This window comes from Styela clava, chromosome 7, assembly GCF_964204865.1.
Source record: "Styela clava chromosome 7, kaStyClav1.hap1.2, whole genome shotgun sequence".
In the NCBI taxonomy this organism is placed as follows: Eukaryota; Metazoa; Chordata; class Ascidiacea; order Stolidobranchia; family Styelidae; genus Styela; species Styela clava.
In genome coordinates this window covers 1,363,674-1,378,652 of record NC_135256.1, presented here as the reverse complement: position 1 = coordinate 1,378,652, position 14,979 = coordinate 1,363,674, and the positions used below count along the sequence as shown (strand labels likewise).

The window sequence follows — 14,979 nt, the reverse complement described above, 5'->3', positions numbered from 1 at the left end:
TCGAGGATTTGGATGTGGCCGGCGTTCTTTCAATTTTTTTAATATTTTTATATCAAACGCTTTCCGACGGCTTCCTCGTTAGTATAGTGGTGAGTATCCCCGCCTGTCACGCGGGAGACCGCGGTTCGATTCCCCGACGGGGAGAACTTTTTTTCAAATGGATGATAGATAACTCTCTCACATAATTATGCCACTTTTTTGCAAACAGTATGTTAGCATGATTGTAAAAATTGAATCGTTTCGAATAATTAGCTTTTATTATGTATTTGGAAGCGATTTAGTTCAATTCAATTTCAGGCCAGTCTCAGGTAATAATATTTGTATTGCTTTGTTTAGTACTTTTCGCTCGAGAATTTGGATGTGATCGGCGTTCTTTCTATTTTGTTAACATTTTTATATCAAAGTCTTTCCGACGGCTTCCTCGTTAGTATTGTGGCGTGTATCCCCGCCTGTCACGCGGGAGACCGGGGTTCGATTTCCCGACGGGGAGAACTGTTTTCCCAAAGCAGTTAATAGATAACTCTTTCATATAATTTTGCCACTTTTTCGCAAACAATATGTTAGCATGATTGTAAAAATTGATTAGTTTCGATTAATTAGCTTTTATTATGTATTTGGAAGCGATTAAGTTCAATTCAATTTCAGGCCAGTCTCTGGTAATAATATTTGAATTGCTTTGTTTAGTACTTTTCGCAGGAGTTTTTGATGTGACCGGCGTTCTTTCAATTTTGTTAATATTTTTATATCAAACGCTTTCCGACGACTTCCTCGTTAGTATAGTGGTGAGTATCCCCGCCTGTCACGCGGGAGACCGGGGTTCGATTCACCGACGGGGAGAACTCTTTTTCAAATGAATGATAGATACTCTCTCACATAATTATGCCACTTTTTCCCAAAAGATATGTTAGCATGATTGTAAAAATTGAATCGTTTCGAATAATTAGCTTTTATTATGTATTTGGAAGCGATTAAGTTCAATTCAATTTCAGGCCAGTCTCTGGTAATAATATTCGAATTGCTTTGTTTAGTACTTTTCGCAGGAGTTTTTGGATGTGACCGGCGTTCTTTCAATTTTCTTAATATTTTTATATCAAACGCTTTCCGACGGCTTCCTCGTTAGTATAGTGGTGAGTATCCCCGCCTGTCACGCGGGAGACCGCGGTTCGATTCCCCGACGGGGAGAACTTTTTTTCAAATGGATGATAGATAACTCTCTCACATAATTATGCCACTTTTTTGCAAACAGTATGTTAGCATGATTGTAAAAATTGAATCGTTTCGAATAATTAGCTTTTATTATGTATTTGGAAGCGATTTAGTTCAATTCAATTTCAGGCCAGTCTCAGGTAATAATATTTGTATTGCTTTGTTTAGTACTTTTCGCTCGAGAATTTGGATGTGATCGGCGTTCTTTCTATTTTGTTAACATTTTTATATCAAAGTCTTTCCGACGGCTTCCTCGTTAGTATTGTGGCGTGTATCCCCGCCTGTCACGCGGGAGACCGGGGTTCGATTTCCCGACGGGGAGAACTGTTTTCCCAAAGCAGTTAATAGATAACTCTTTCATATAATTTTGCCACTTTTTCGCAAACAATATGTTAGCATGATTGTAAAAATTGATTAGTTTCGATTAATTAGCTTTTATTATGTATTTGGAAGCGATTAAGTTCAATTCAATTTCAGGCCAGTCTCTGGTAATAATATTTGAATTGCTTTGTTTAGTACTTTTCGCAGGAGTTTTTGATGTGACCGGCGTTCTTTCAATTTTGTTAATATTTTTATATCAAACGCTTTCCGACGACTTCCTCGTTAGTATAGTGGTGAGTATCCCCGCCTGTCACGCGGGAGACCGGGGTTCGATTCCCCGACGGGGAGAACTCTTTTTCAAATGAATGATAGATACTCTCTCACATAATTATGCCACTTTTTCGCAAAAGATATGTTAGCATGATTGTAAAAATTAAATCGTTTCGAATAATTAGCTTTTATTATGTATTTGGAAGCGATTAAGTTCAATTCAATTTCAGGCCAGTCTCTGGTAATAATATTTGAATTGCTTTGTTTAGTACTTTTCGCTCGAGGATTTGGTTGTGATCGGCGTACTTTCAATTTTGTTAATATTTTTATATCAAACTCTTTCCGACGACTTCCTCGTTAGTATAGTGGTGAGTATCCCAGCCTGTCACGCGGGAGACCGCGGTTCGATTCCCCGACGGGGAGAACTCTTTTTCAAATGGATGATAGATACTCTCTCACATAATTATGCCACTTTTTCCCAAAAGATATGTTAGCATGATTGTAAAAATTGAATCGTTTCGAATAATTAGCTTTTATTATGTATTTGGAAGCGATTAAGTTCAATTCAATTTCAGGCCAGTCTCTGGTAATAATATTCGAATTGCTTTGTTTAGTACTTTTCGCAGGAGTTTTTGGATGTGACCGGCGTTCTTTCAATTTTCTTAATATTTTTATATCAAACGCTTTCCGACGGCTTCCTCGTTAGTATAGTGGTGAGTATCCCCGCCTGTCACGCGGGAGACTGGGGTTCGATTCCCCGTCGGGGAGAACCCTTTTTCAAATGGATGATAGATACTCTCACATGATTATGCCACTTTTTCGCAAAAGATATGTTAGCATGATTGTAAAAATTAAATCGTTTCGAATAATTAGCTTTTATTATGTATTTGGAAGCGATTAAGTTCAATTCAATTTCAGGCCAGTCTCTGGTAATAATATTTGAATTGCTTTGTTTAGTACTTTTCGCTCGAGGATTTGGTTGTGATCGGCGTACTTTCAATTTTGTTAATATTTTTATATCAAACTCTTTCCGACGACTTCCTCGTTAGTATAGTGGTGAGTATCCCAGCCTGTCACGCGGGAGACCGCGGTTCGATTCCCCGACGGGGAGAACTCTTTTTCAAATGGATGATAGATACTCTCTCACATAATTATGCCACTTTTTCGCAAACAATATGGTAGCATGATTGTAAAAATTAAATCGTTTCGAATAATTAGCTTTTATTATGTATTTGGAAGCGATTTAGTTCAATTCAATTTCAGGCCAGTCTCAGGTAATAATATTTGTATTGCTTTGTTTAGTACTTTTCGCTCGAGAATTTGGATGTGATCGGCGTTCTTTCTATTTTGTTAACATTTTTATATCAAAGTCTTTCCGACGGCTTCCTCGTTAGTATTGTGGCGTGTATCCCCGCCTGTCACGCGGGAGACCGGGGTTCGATTTCCCGACGGGGAGAACTGTTTTCCCAAAGCAGTTAATAGATATCTCTCATATAATTTTGCCACTTTTTCGCAAACAATATGTTAGCATGATTGTAAAAATTGATTTGTTTCGATTAATTAGCTTTTATTATGTATTTGGAAGCGATTAAGTTCAATTCAATTTCAGGCCAGTCTCTGGTAATAATATTTGAATTGCTTTGTTTAGTACTTTTCGTTCGAGGATTTTGATGTGGCCGGCGTTCTTACAATTTTCTTAATATTTTTATATCAAACGCTTTCCGGCGGCTTCCTCGTTAGTATAGTGGTGAGTATCCCCGCCTGTCACGCGGGAGACCGGGGTTCGATTCCCCGACGGGGAGAACTCTTTTTCAAATGGATGATACTCTCTCACATAATTATGCCACTTTTTCGCAAACAAAATGATAGAATGATTGTAAAAATTAAATCGTTTCGAATAATTAGCTTTTATTATGTATTTGGAAGCGATTTAGTTCAATTCAATTTCAGGCCAGTCTCTGGTAATAATATTTGTATTGCTTTGTTTAGTACTTTTCGCTCGAGAATTTGGATGTGATCGGCGTTCTTTCTATTTTGTTAATATTTTTATATCAAAGTCTTTCCGACGGCTTCCTCGTTGGTATAGTGGTGAGTATCCCCGCCTGTCACGCTGGAGACCGGGATTCGATTCCCCGTCGGGGAGAACTGTTTTCCCAAAGCAGTTAATAGATAACTCTTTCATATAATTTTGCCACTTTTTCGCAAACAATATGTTAGCATGATTGTAAAAATTGATTTGTTTCGATTAATTAGCTTTTATTATGTATTTGGAAGCGATTAAGTTCAATTCAATTTCAGACCAGTCTCTGGTAATAATATATGAATTGCTTTGTTTAGTACTTTTCGCTCGAGGATTTGGATGTGGCCGGCGTTCCTTCAATTTTTTTAATATTTTTATATCAAACGCTTTCCGACGGCTTCCTCGTTAGTATAGTGGTGAGTATCCCCGCCTGTCACGCGGGAGACCGCGGTTCGATTCCCCGACGGGGAGAACTTTTTTTCAAATGGATGATAGATAACTCTCTCACATAATTATTCCACTTTTTCGCAAACAATATGGTAGCATGATTGTAAAAATTAAATCGTTTCGAATAATTAGCTTTTATTATGTATTTGGAAGCGATTTAGTTCAATTCAATTTCAGGCCAGTCTCAGGTAATAATATTTGTATTGCTTTGTTTAGTACTTTTCGCTCGAGAATTTGGATGTGATCGGCGTTCTTTCTATTTTGTTAACATTTTTATATCAAAGTCTTTCCGACGGCTTCCTCGTTAGTATTGTGGCGTGTATCCCCGCCTGTCACGCGGGAGACCGGGGTTCGATTTCCCGACGGGGAGAACTGTTTTCCCAAAGCAGTTAATAGATAACTCTTTCATATAATTTTGCCACTTTTTCGCAAACAATATGTTAGCATGATTGTAAAAATTGATTTGTTTCGATTAATTAGCTTTTATTATGTATTTGGAAGCGATTAAGTTCAATTCAATTTCAGGCCAGTCTCTGGTAATAATATTTGAATTGCTTTGTTTAGTACTTTTCGCAGGAGTTTTTGATGTGACCGGCGTTCTTTCAATTTTGTTAATATTTTTATATCAAACGCTTTCCGACGACTTCCTCGTTAGTATAGTGGTGAGTATCCCCGCCTGTCACGCGGGAGACCGGGGTTCGATTCCCCGACGGGGAGAACTCTTTTTCTCACATAATTATGCCACTTTTTCCCAAAAGATATGTTAGCATGATTGTAAAAATTGAATCGTTTCGAATAATTAGCTTTTATTATGTATTTGGAAGCGATTAAGTTCAATTCAATTTCAGGCCAGTCTCTGGTAATAATATTCGAATTGCTTTGTTTAGTACTTTTCGCAGGAGTTTTTGGATGTGACCGGCGTTCTTTCAATTTTCTTAATATTTTTATATCAAACGCTTTCCGACGGCTTCCTCGTTTGTATAGTCGTGAGTATCCCGGCCTGTCACGCGGGAGACTGGGGTTCGATTCCCCGTCGGGGAGAACCCTTTTTCAAATGGATGATAGATACTCTCTCACATGATTATGCCACTTTTTCGCAAAAGATATGTTAGCATGATTGTAAAAATTAAATCGTTTCGAATAATTAGCTTTTATTATGTATTTGGAAGCGATTAAGTTCAATTCAATTTCAGGCCAGTCTCTGGTAATAATATTTGAATTGCTTTGTTTAGTACTTTTCGCTCGAGGATTTGGTTGTGATCGGCGTACTTTCAATTTTGTTAATATTTTTATATCAAACGCTTTCCGACGACTTCCTCGTTAGTATAGTGGTGAGTATCCCCGCCTGTCACGCGGGAGACCGGGGTTCGATTCCCCGACGGGGAGAACTCTTTTTCAAATGAATGATAGAGAACTCTCTCACATAATTATGCCACTTTTTCGCAAACAATATGTTAGCATGATTGTAAAAATTGATTTGTTTCGATTAATTAGCTTTCATTATGTATTTGGAAGCGATTTAGTTTGATTCAATTTAAGGCCAGTCTCTGATAATAATAGTTGTTCGGCGTTCTTTCAATTTTCTTAATATTTTTATATCAAACGCTTTCCGACGGCTTCCTCGTTAGTATAGTGGTGAGTATCCCCGCCTGTCACGCGGGAGACCGGGGTTCGATTCCCCGACGGGGAGAACTGTTTTCAAATGGATGATAGATACTCTCTCACATAATTATGCCACTTTTTCGCAAACAATATGGTAGCATGATTGTAAAAATTAAATCGTTTCGAATAATTAGCTTTTATTATGTATTTGGAAGCGATTTAGTTCAATTCAATTTCAGGCCAGTCTCAGGTAATAATATTTGTATTGCTTTGTTTAGTACTTTTCGCTCGAGAATTTGGATGTGATCGGCGTTCTTTCTATTTTGTTAACATTTTTATATCAAAGTCTTTCCGACGGCTTCCTCGTTAGTATTGTGGCGTGTATCCCCGCCTGTCACGCGGGAGACCGGGGTTCGATTTCCCGACGGGGAGAACTGTTTTCCCAAAGCAGTTAATAGATATCTCTTTCATATAATTTTGCCACTTTTTCGCAAACAATATGTTAGCATGATTGTAAAAATTGATTTGTTTCGATTAATTAGCTTTTATTATGTATTTGGAAGCGATTAAGTTCAATTCAATTTCAGGCCAGTCTCTGGTAATAATATTTGAATTGCTTTGTTTAGTACTTTTCGTTCGAGGATTTTGATGTGGCCGGCGTTCTTACAATTTTCTTAATATTTTTATATCAAACGCTTTCCGGCGGCTTCCTCGTTAGTATAGTGGTGAGTATCCCCGCCTGTCACGCGGGAGACCGGGGTTCGATTCCCCGACGGGGAGAACTCTTTTTCAAATGGATGATAGATACTCTCTCACATAATTATGCCACTTTTTCGCAAACAAAATGATAGAATGATTGTAAAAATTAAATCGTTTCGAATAATTAGCTTTTATTATGTATTTGGAAGCGATTTAGTTCAATTCAATTTCAGGCCAGTCTCTGGTAATAATATTTGTATTGCTTTGTTTAGTACTTTTCGCTCGAGAATTTGGATGTGATCGGCGTTCTTTCTATTTTGTTAATATTTTTATATCAAAGTCTTTCCGACGGCTTCCTCGTTAGTATTGTGGCGTGTATCCCCACCTGTCACGCGGGAGACCGGGGTTCGATTCCCCGACGGGGAGAACTGTTTTCCCAAAGCAGTTAATAGATAACTCTTTCATATAATTTTGCCACTTTTTCGCAAACAATATGTTAGCATGATTGTAAAAATTGATTTGTTTCGATTAATTAGCTTTCATTATGTAATTGGAAGCGATTTAGTTTGATTCAATTTCAGGCCAGTCTCTGATAATAATATTTGTATTGCCACTTTTTCGCAAAAGATATGTTAGCATGATTGTAAAAATTGAATCGTTTCGAATAATTAGCTTTTATTATGTATTTGGAAGCGATTTAGTTTGATTCAATTTCAGGCCAGTCTCTGGTAATAATATTTGTATTGCTTTGTCTAGTACTTTTCGTTCAAGGATTTGGATGTGAACGGCGTACTTTCAATTTTCTTAATATTTTTATATCAAACGCTTTCCGACGGCTTCCTCGTTAGTATAGTGGTGAGTATCCCCGCCTGTCACGCGGGAGACCGGGGTTCGATTCCCCGACGGGGAGAACTGTTTTTCAAATGGATGATAGATATCTCACATAATTATTCCACTTTTTCGCAAAAGATATGTTAGCATGATTGTAAAAATTAAATCGTTTCGAATAATTAGCTTTTATTATGTATTTGGAAGCGATTAAGTTCAATTCAATTTCAGACCAGTCTCTGGTAATAATATATGAATTGCTTTGTTTAGTACTTTTCGCTCGAGGATTTGGATGTGGCCGGCGTTCTTTCAATTTTTTTAATATTTTTATATCAAACGCTTTCCGACGGCTTCCTCGTTAGTATAGTGGTGAGTATCCCCGCCTGTCACGCGGGAGACCGCGGTTCGATTCCCCGACGGGGAGAACTTTTTTTCAAATGGATATCACTCTCTCACATAATTATGCCACTTTTTTGCAAACAGTATGTTAGCATGATTGTAAAAATTGAATCGTTTCGAATAATTAGCTTTTATTATGTATTTGGAAGCGATTTAGTTCAATTCAATTTCAGGCCAGTCTCAGGTAATAATATTTGTATTGCTTTGTTTAGTACTTTTCGCTCGAGAATTTGGATGTGATCGGCGTTCTTTCTATTTTGTTAACATTTTTATATCAAAGTCTTTCCGACGGCTTCCTCGTTAGTATTGTGGCGTGTATCCCCGCCTGTCACGCGGGAGACCGGGGTTCGATTTCCCGACGGGGAGAACTGTTTTCCCAAAGCAGTTAATAGATAACTCTTTCATATAATTTTGCCACTTTTTCGCAAACAATATGTTAGCATGATTGTAAAAATTGATTTGTTTCGATTAATTAGCTTTTATTATGTATTTGGAAGCGATTAAGTTCAATTCAATTTCAGGCCAGTCTCTGGTAATAATATTTGAATTGCTTTGTTTAGTACTTTTCGCAGGAGTTTTTGATGTGACCGGCGTTCTTTCAATTTTGTTAATATTTTTATATCAAACGCTTTCCGACGACTTCCTCGTTAGTATAGTGGTGAGTATCCCCGCCTGTCACGCGGGAGACCGGGGTTCGATTCCCCGACGGGGAGAACTCTTTTTCAAATGAATGATAGATACTCCTCTCACATAATTATGCCACTTTTTCCCAAAAGATATGTTAGCATGATTGTAAAAATTGAATCGTTTCGAATAATTAGCTTTTATTATGTATTTGGAAGCGATTAAGTTCAATTCAATTTCAGGCCAGTCTCTGGTAATAATATTCGAATTGCTTTGTTTAGTACTTTTCGCAGGAGTTTTTGGATGTGACCGGCGTTCTTTCAATTTTCTTAATATTTTTATATCAAACGCTTTCCGACGGCTTCCTCGTTAGTATAGTGGTGAGTATCCCCGCCTGTCACGCGGGAGACTGGGGTTCGATTCCCCGTCGGGGAGAACCCTTTTTCAAATGGATGATAGATACTCTCTCACATGATTATGCCACTTTTTCGCAAAAGATATGTTAGCATGATTGTAAAAATTAAATCGTTTCGAATAATTAGCTTTTATTATGTATTTGGAAGCGATTAAGTTCAATTCAATTTCAGGCCAGTCTCTGGTAATAATATTTGAATTGCTTTGTTCAGTACTTTTCGCTCGAGGATTTGGTTGTGATCGGCGTACTTTCAATTTTGTTAATATTTTTATATCAAACGCTTTCCGACGACTTCCTCGTTAGTATAGTGGTGAGTATCCCCGCCTGTCACGCGGGAGACCGGGGTTCGATTCCCCGACGGGGAGAACTGTTTTTCAAATGAATGATAGATAACTCTCTCACATAATTATGCCACTTTTTCGCAAACAATATGTTAGCATGATTGTAAAAATTGATTTGTTTCGATTAATTAGCTTTCATTATGTATTTGGAAGCGATTTAGTTTGATTCAATTTAAGGCCAGTCTCTGATAATAATAGTTGTTCGGCGTTCTTTCAATTTTCTTAATATTTTTATATCAAACGCTTTCCGACGGCTTCCTCGTTAGTATAGTGGTGAGTATCCCCGCCTGTCACGCGGGAGACCGGGGTTCGATTCCCCGACGGGGAGAACTGTTTTTCAAATGGATGATAGATACTCTCTCACATAATTATGCCACTTTTTTGCAAACAATATGGTAGCATGATATTAAAAATAAATTGTTTCGAATATTTAGCTTTTATTATGTATTTGGAAGCGATTTAGTTCAATTCAATTTCAGGCCAGTCTAAGGTAATAATATTTGTATTGCTTTGTTTAGTACTTTTCGCTCGAGAATTTGGATGTGGCCGGCGTTCTTTCAATTTTCTTAATATTTTTATATCAAACGCTTTCCGACGGCTTCCTCGTTAGTATAGTGGTGAGTATCCCCGCCTGTCACGCGGGAGACCGGGGTTCGATTCCCCGACGGGGAGAACTGTTTTCCCAAAGCAGTTAATAAATAGTTCATATAATTTTGCCACTTTTTCGCAAACAATATGTTAGCATGATTGTAAAAATTGATTTGTTTCGATTAATTTGCTTTCATTATGTACTTGGAAGCGATTTAGTTTGATTCAATTTCAGGCCAGTCTCTGATAATAATATTTGTATTGCTTTGTTTAGTACTTTTCGCTCGAGGATTTGGATGTGGCCGGCGTACTTTCAATTTTCTTAATATTTTTATATCAAACGCTTTCCGACGGCTTCCTCGTTAGTATAGTGGTGAGTATCCCCGCCTGTCACGCTGGAGACCGGGGTTCGATTCCCCGACGGGGAGAACTGTTTTTCAAATGGATGATAGATAACTCTCTCACATAATTATGCCACTTTTTCGCAAAAGATATGTTAGCATGATTGTAAAAATTGAATCGTTTCGAATAATTAGCTTTTATTATGTATTTGGAAGCGTTTAAGTTCAATTCAATTTCAGGCCAGTCTCTGGTAATAATATTCGAATTGCTTTGTTTAGTACTTTTCGCAGGAGTTTTTGGATGTGACCGGCGTTCTTTCAATTTTCTTAATATTTTTATATCAAACGCTTTCCGACGGCTTCCTCGTTAGTATAGTGGTGAGTATCACCGCCTGTCACGCGGGAGACCGGGATTCGATTCCCCGTCGGGGAGAACTCTTTTTCAAATGGATGATAGATACTCTCTCACATGATTATGCCACTTTTTCGCAAAAGATATGTTAGCATGATTGTAAAAATTAAATCGTTTCGATTAATTTGCTTTCATTATGTATTTGGAAGCGATTTAGTTTGATTCAATTTCAGGCCAGTCTCTGGTAATAATATTTGTATTGCTTTGTTTAGTACTTTTCGTTCAAGGATTTGGATGTGAACGGCGTACTTTCAATTTTCATAATATTTTTATATCAAACGCTTTCCGACGGCTTCCTCGTTAGTATAGTGGTGAGTATCCCCGCCTGTCACGCGGGAGACCGTGGTTCGATTCCCCGACGGGGAGAACTGTTTTTCAAATGGATGGTAGATGATATCTCACGTAATTATTCCACTCTTTCGCAAAAGATATGGTAGCATGATTGTAAAAATTAAATCGTTTCGAATAATTAGCTTTTATTATGTATTTGGAAGCGATTAAGTTCAATTCAATTTCAGACCAGTCTCTCGTAATAATATTTGAATTGCTTTGGTTAGTACTTTTCGCTCGAGGATTTGGATGTGGCCGGCGTTCTTTCAATTTTCTTAATATTTTTATATCAAACGCTTTCCGACGGCTTCCTCGTTAGTATAGTGGTGAGTATCCCCGCCTGTCACGCGGGAGACCGGGGTTCGATTCCCCGACGGGGAGAGTAGATACTCTCTCACATAATTATGCCACTTTTTTGCAAACAATATGGTAGCATGATTGTAAAAATTAAATCGTTTCGAATAATTAGCTTTTATTATGTGTTTGGAAGCGATTTAGTTCAATTTAATTTCAGGCCAGTCTAAGGTAATAATATTTGTATTGCTTTGTTTAGTACTTTTTGCTCGAGAATTTGGATGTGATCGGCGTTCTTTCTATTTTGTTAATATTTTTATATCAAAGTCTTTCCGACGGCTTCCTCGTTAGTATTGTGGCGTGTATCCCCGCCTGTCACGCGGGAGACCGGGGTTCGATTCCCCGACGGGGAGAACTGTTTTCCCAAAGCAGTTAATAGATAACTCTTTCATATAATTTTGCCACTTTTTCGCAAACAATATGTTAGCATGATTGTAAAAATTGATTTGTTTCGATTAATTAGCTTTCATTATGTACTTGGAAGCGATTTAGTTTGATTCAATTTCAGGCCAGTCTCTGATAATAATATTTGTATTGCTTTGTTTAGTACTTTTCGCTCAAGGATTTGGATGTGACCGGCGTACTTTCAATTTTCTTAATATTTTTATATCAAACGCTTTCCGACGGCTTCCTCGTTAGTATAGTGGTGAGTATCCCCGCCTGTCACGCTGGAGACCGGGGTTCGATTCCCCGGCGGGGAGAACTGTTTTTCAAATGGATGATAGATAACTCTCTCACATAATTATGCCACTTTTTCGCAAAAGATATGTTAGCATGATTGTAAAAATTGAATCGTTTCGAATAATTAGCCTTTATTATGTATTTGGAAGCGATTAAGTTCAATTCAATTTCAGGCCAGTCTCTGGTAATAATATTCGAATTGCTTTGTTTAGTACTTTTCGCAGGAGTTTTTGGATGTGCCCGGCGTTCTTTCAATTTTCTTAATATTTTTATATCAAACGCTTTCCGACGGCTTCCTCGTTAGTATAGTGGTGAGTATCCCCGCCTATCACGCTGGAGACCGGGGTTCGATTCCCCGACGGGGAGAACTGTTTTTCAAATGGATGATAGATAACTCTCTCACATAATTATGCCACTTTTTCGCAAAAGATATGTTAGCATGATTGTAAAAATTGAATCGTTTCGAATAATTAGCTTTTATTATGTATTTGGAAGCGATTAAGTTCAATTCAATTTCAGGCCAGTCTCTGGTAATAATATTTGAATTGCTTTGTTTAGTACTTTTCGCTCGAAGATTTGGATGTGATCGGCGTACTTTCAATTTTGTTAATATTTTTATATCAAACGCTTTCCGACGGCTTCCTCGTTAGTATAGTGGTGAGTATCCCCGCCTGTCACGCGGGAGACCGGGGTTCGATTCCCCGACGGGGAGAACTCTTTTTCAAATGAATGATAGATACTCTCTCACATAATTATGCCACTATTTCGCAAACAATATGTTAGCATGATTGTAAAAATTGATTTGTTTTGATTAATTAGCTTTCATTATGTATTTGGAAGCGATTTAGTTTGATTCAATTTCAGGCCAGTCTCTGATAATGATATTTGTATTGCTTTGTTTAGTACTTTTCGCTCGAGGATTTGGATGTGACCGGCGTACTTTCAATTTTCTTAATATTTTTATATCAAACGCTTTCCGACGGCTTCCTCGTTAGTATAGTGGTGAGTATCCCCGCCTGTCACGCGGGAGACCGGGGTTCGATTCCCCGACGGGGAGAACTCTTTTCCAAATGGATGATAGATACTGTCTCACATAATTATGCCACTTTTTCGCAAAAGATATGTTAGCATGATTGTAAAAATTGAATCGTTTCGAATAATTAGCTTTTATTATGTATTTGGAAGCGATTAAGTTCAATTCAATTTCAGGCCAGTCTCTGGTAATAATATTTGAATTGCTTTGTTTAGTACTTTTCGCAGGAGTTTTTGGATGTGACCGGCGTTCTTTCAATTTTCTTAATATTTTTATATCAAACGCTTTCCGACGGCTTCCTCGTTAATATAGTGGCGAGTGTCCCCGCCTGTCACGCGGGATACCGGGGTTCGATTCCCCGACGGGGAGAACTGTTTTTCAAATGAATGATAGATAGATATCTCACATAATTATTCCACTTTTTCGCAAAAGATATGGTAGCATGATTGTAAAAATTGAATCGTTTCGAATAATTTGATTTTATTATGTATTTGGAAGCGATTAAGTTCAATTCAATTTCAGGCCAGTCTCTGGTAATAATATTTGAATTGCTTTGTTTAGTACTTTTCGCTCGAGGATTTGGATGTGACCGGCGTTCTTTCAATTTTCCTAATACTTTTATATCAAACGCTTTGCGACGGCTTCCTCGTTAGTATAGTGGTGAGTATCCCCGCCTGTCACGCGGGAGACCGGGGTTCGATTCCCCGACGGGGAGAACTGTTTTCCCAAAGCAGTTAATAGATAACTCTTTCATATAATTTTGCCACTTTTTCGCAAACAATATGTTAGCATGATTGTAAAAATTGATTTGTTTCGATTAATTAGCTTCCATTATGTATTTGGAAGCGATTTAGTTTGATTCAATTTCAGGCCAGTCTCTGGTAATAATATTTGTATTGCTTTGTTTAGTACTTTTCGCTCGAGGATTTGGATGTGACCGGCGTACTTTCAATTTTCTTAATATTTTTATAACAAACGCTTTCCGACGGCTTCCTCGTTAGTATAGTGGTGAGTATCCCCGCCTGTCACGCGGGAGACCGGGGTTCGATTCCCCGACGGGGAGAACTCTTTTTCAAATGGATGATAGATACTCTCTCACATAATTATGCCACTTTTTCGCAAAAGATATGTTAGCATGATTGTAAAAATTGAATCGTTTCGAATAATTAGCTTTTATTATGTATTTGGAAGCGATTAAGTTCAATTCAATTTCAGGCCAGTCTCTGGTAATAATATTTGAATTGCTTTGTTTAGTACTTTTCGCTCGAGGATTTGGATGTGACCGGCGTTCTTTCAATTTTCCTAATATTTTTATATCAAACGCTTTCCGACGACTTCCTCGTTAGTATAGTGGTGAGTATCCCCGCCTGTCACGCGGGAGACCGGTGTTTGATTCCCCGACGGGGAGAACTGTTTTTCAAATGGATGATAGATAACTCTCTCACATAATTATGCCACTTTTTCGCAAAAGATATGTTAGCATGATTGTAAAAATTGAATCGTTTCGAATAATTAGCTTTTATTATGTATTTGGAAGCGATTAACTTCCGAGATCGAACGATAACGGGTGCATTCAACGTGGTATGGTTGTAGGCGATAAAGTAGTAGTCTATTCGGTTATTTGTATTTCGCAGTTGTTGGAAAACAGAGCAAAATCGAATGAAACGGCGACGAAAAGCCTACGACACTCGGTATTCCCAGCCGGTCACCCATGCAAGTACTAACCGAGCCCGACATTGCTTAACTTCCGAGATCGAACGAGATCGGGTGCATTCACCGTGGTATGGTTGTAGGCGATAAAGTAGTAGTCTATTCGGCTATTTGTATTTCGCAGTTGTTGGAAAACAGAGCAAAATCGAATGAAACGGCGACGAAAAGCCTAAGACACTCGGTATTCCCAGCCGGTCACCCAAGCAAGTACTAACCGAGCCCGACATTGCTTAAGTTCAATTCACCAGTCTCTGGTAATAATATTTGAATTGCTTTGCTTAGTACTTTTCGCAGGTGTTTTTGGATGTGACCGGCGTTCTTTCAATTTTCTTAATATTTTTATATCAAACGCTTTCCG

General features: G+C 38.0%; 18 non-coding genes across 18 annotated transcripts; 17 read left to right on the top strand and 1 right to left on the bottom strand.

The window, feature by feature from the left end:
• Positions 1-1,803: 1,803 nt before the first annotated feature.
• Positions 1,804-1,875, top strand: Trnad-guc (transfer RNA aspartic acid (anticodon GUC)). Its single transcript has one exon. It is a non-coding gene; the product is annotated as a tRNA-Asp (tRNA).
• A 1,652-nt stretch (positions 1,876-3,527) lies between these two features.
• Trnad-guc (transfer RNA aspartic acid (anticodon GUC)) lies at positions 3,528-3,599 on the top strand. The gene has a single exon. It is a non-coding gene; the product is annotated as a tRNA-Asp (tRNA).
• A 1,310-nt stretch (positions 3,600-4,909) lies between these two features.
• On the top strand, positions 4,910-4,981 carry Trnad-guc (transfer RNA aspartic acid (anticodon GUC)). Its single transcript has one exon. It is a non-coding gene; the product is annotated as a tRNA-Asp (tRNA).
• A 597-nt stretch (positions 4,982-5,578) lies between these two features.
• Positions 5,579-5,650, top strand: Trnad-guc (transfer RNA aspartic acid (anticodon GUC)). The gene has a single exon. It is a non-coding gene; the product is annotated as a tRNA-Asp (tRNA).
• Positions 5,651-5,882: 232 nt separating this feature from the next.
• Trnad-guc (transfer RNA aspartic acid (anticodon GUC)) lies at positions 5,883-5,954 on the top strand. Its single transcript has one exon. It is a non-coding gene; the product is annotated as a tRNA-Asp (tRNA).
• Positions 5,955-6,574: 620 nt separating this feature from the next.
• On the top strand, positions 6,575-6,646 carry Trnad-guc (transfer RNA aspartic acid (anticodon GUC)). The gene has a single exon. It is a non-coding gene; the product is annotated as a tRNA-Asp (tRNA).
• Positions 6,647-7,403: 757 nt separating this feature from the next.
• Trnad-guc (transfer RNA aspartic acid (anticodon GUC)) lies at positions 7,404-7,475 on the top strand. The gene has a single exon. It is a non-coding gene; the product is annotated as a tRNA-Asp (tRNA).
• A 958-nt stretch (positions 7,476-8,433) lies between these two features.
• Positions 8,434-8,505, top strand: Trnad-guc (transfer RNA aspartic acid (anticodon GUC)). Its single transcript has one exon. It is a non-coding gene; the product is annotated as a tRNA-Asp (tRNA).
• A 619-nt stretch (positions 8,506-9,124) lies between these two features.
• Trnad-guc (transfer RNA aspartic acid (anticodon GUC)) lies at positions 9,125-9,196 on the top strand. Its single transcript has one exon. It is a non-coding gene; the product is annotated as a tRNA-Asp (tRNA).
• A 232-nt stretch (positions 9,197-9,428) lies between these two features.
• Trnad-guc (transfer RNA aspartic acid (anticodon GUC)) lies at positions 9,429-9,500 on the top strand. The gene has a single exon. It is a non-coding gene; the product is annotated as a tRNA-Asp (tRNA).
• Positions 9,501-9,772: 272 nt separating this feature from the next.
• Positions 9,773-9,844, top strand: Trnad-guc (transfer RNA aspartic acid (anticodon GUC)). The gene has a single exon. It is a non-coding gene; the product is annotated as a tRNA-Asp (tRNA).
• A 1,308-nt stretch (positions 9,845-11,152) lies between these two features.
• On the top strand, positions 11,153-11,224 carry Trnad-guc (transfer RNA aspartic acid (anticodon GUC)). The gene has a single exon. It is a non-coding gene; the product is annotated as a tRNA-Asp (tRNA).
• A 948-nt stretch (positions 11,225-12,172) lies between these two features.
• Positions 12,173-12,244, top strand: Trnad-auc (transfer RNA aspartic acid (anticodon AUC)). Its single transcript has one exon. It is a non-coding gene; the product is annotated as a tRNA-Asp (tRNA).
• Positions 12,245-12,518: 274 nt separating this feature from the next.
• Positions 12,519-12,590, top strand: Trnad-guc (transfer RNA aspartic acid (anticodon GUC)). Its single transcript has one exon. It is a non-coding gene; the product is annotated as a tRNA-Asp (tRNA).
• A 273-nt stretch (positions 12,591-12,863) lies between these two features.
• On the top strand, positions 12,864-12,935 carry Trnad-guc (transfer RNA aspartic acid (anticodon GUC)). The gene has a single exon. It is a non-coding gene; the product is annotated as a tRNA-Asp (tRNA).
• A 619-nt stretch (positions 12,936-13,554) lies between these two features.
• Positions 13,555-13,626, top strand: Trnad-guc (transfer RNA aspartic acid (anticodon GUC)). The gene has a single exon. It is a non-coding gene; the product is annotated as a tRNA-Asp (tRNA).
• Positions 13,627-13,902: 276 nt separating this feature from the next.
• Trnad-guc (transfer RNA aspartic acid (anticodon GUC)) lies at positions 13,903-13,974 on the top strand. Its single transcript has one exon. It is a non-coding gene; the product is annotated as a tRNA-Asp (tRNA).
• A 613-nt stretch (positions 13,975-14,587) lies between these two features.
• Positions 14,588-14,706, bottom strand: LOC144425295 (5S ribosomal RNA). The gene has a single exon (XR_013477439.1). It is a non-coding gene; the product is annotated as a 5S ribosomal RNA (ribosomal RNA).
• Between the last annotated feature and the right edge of the window lie 273 nt (positions 14,707-14,979).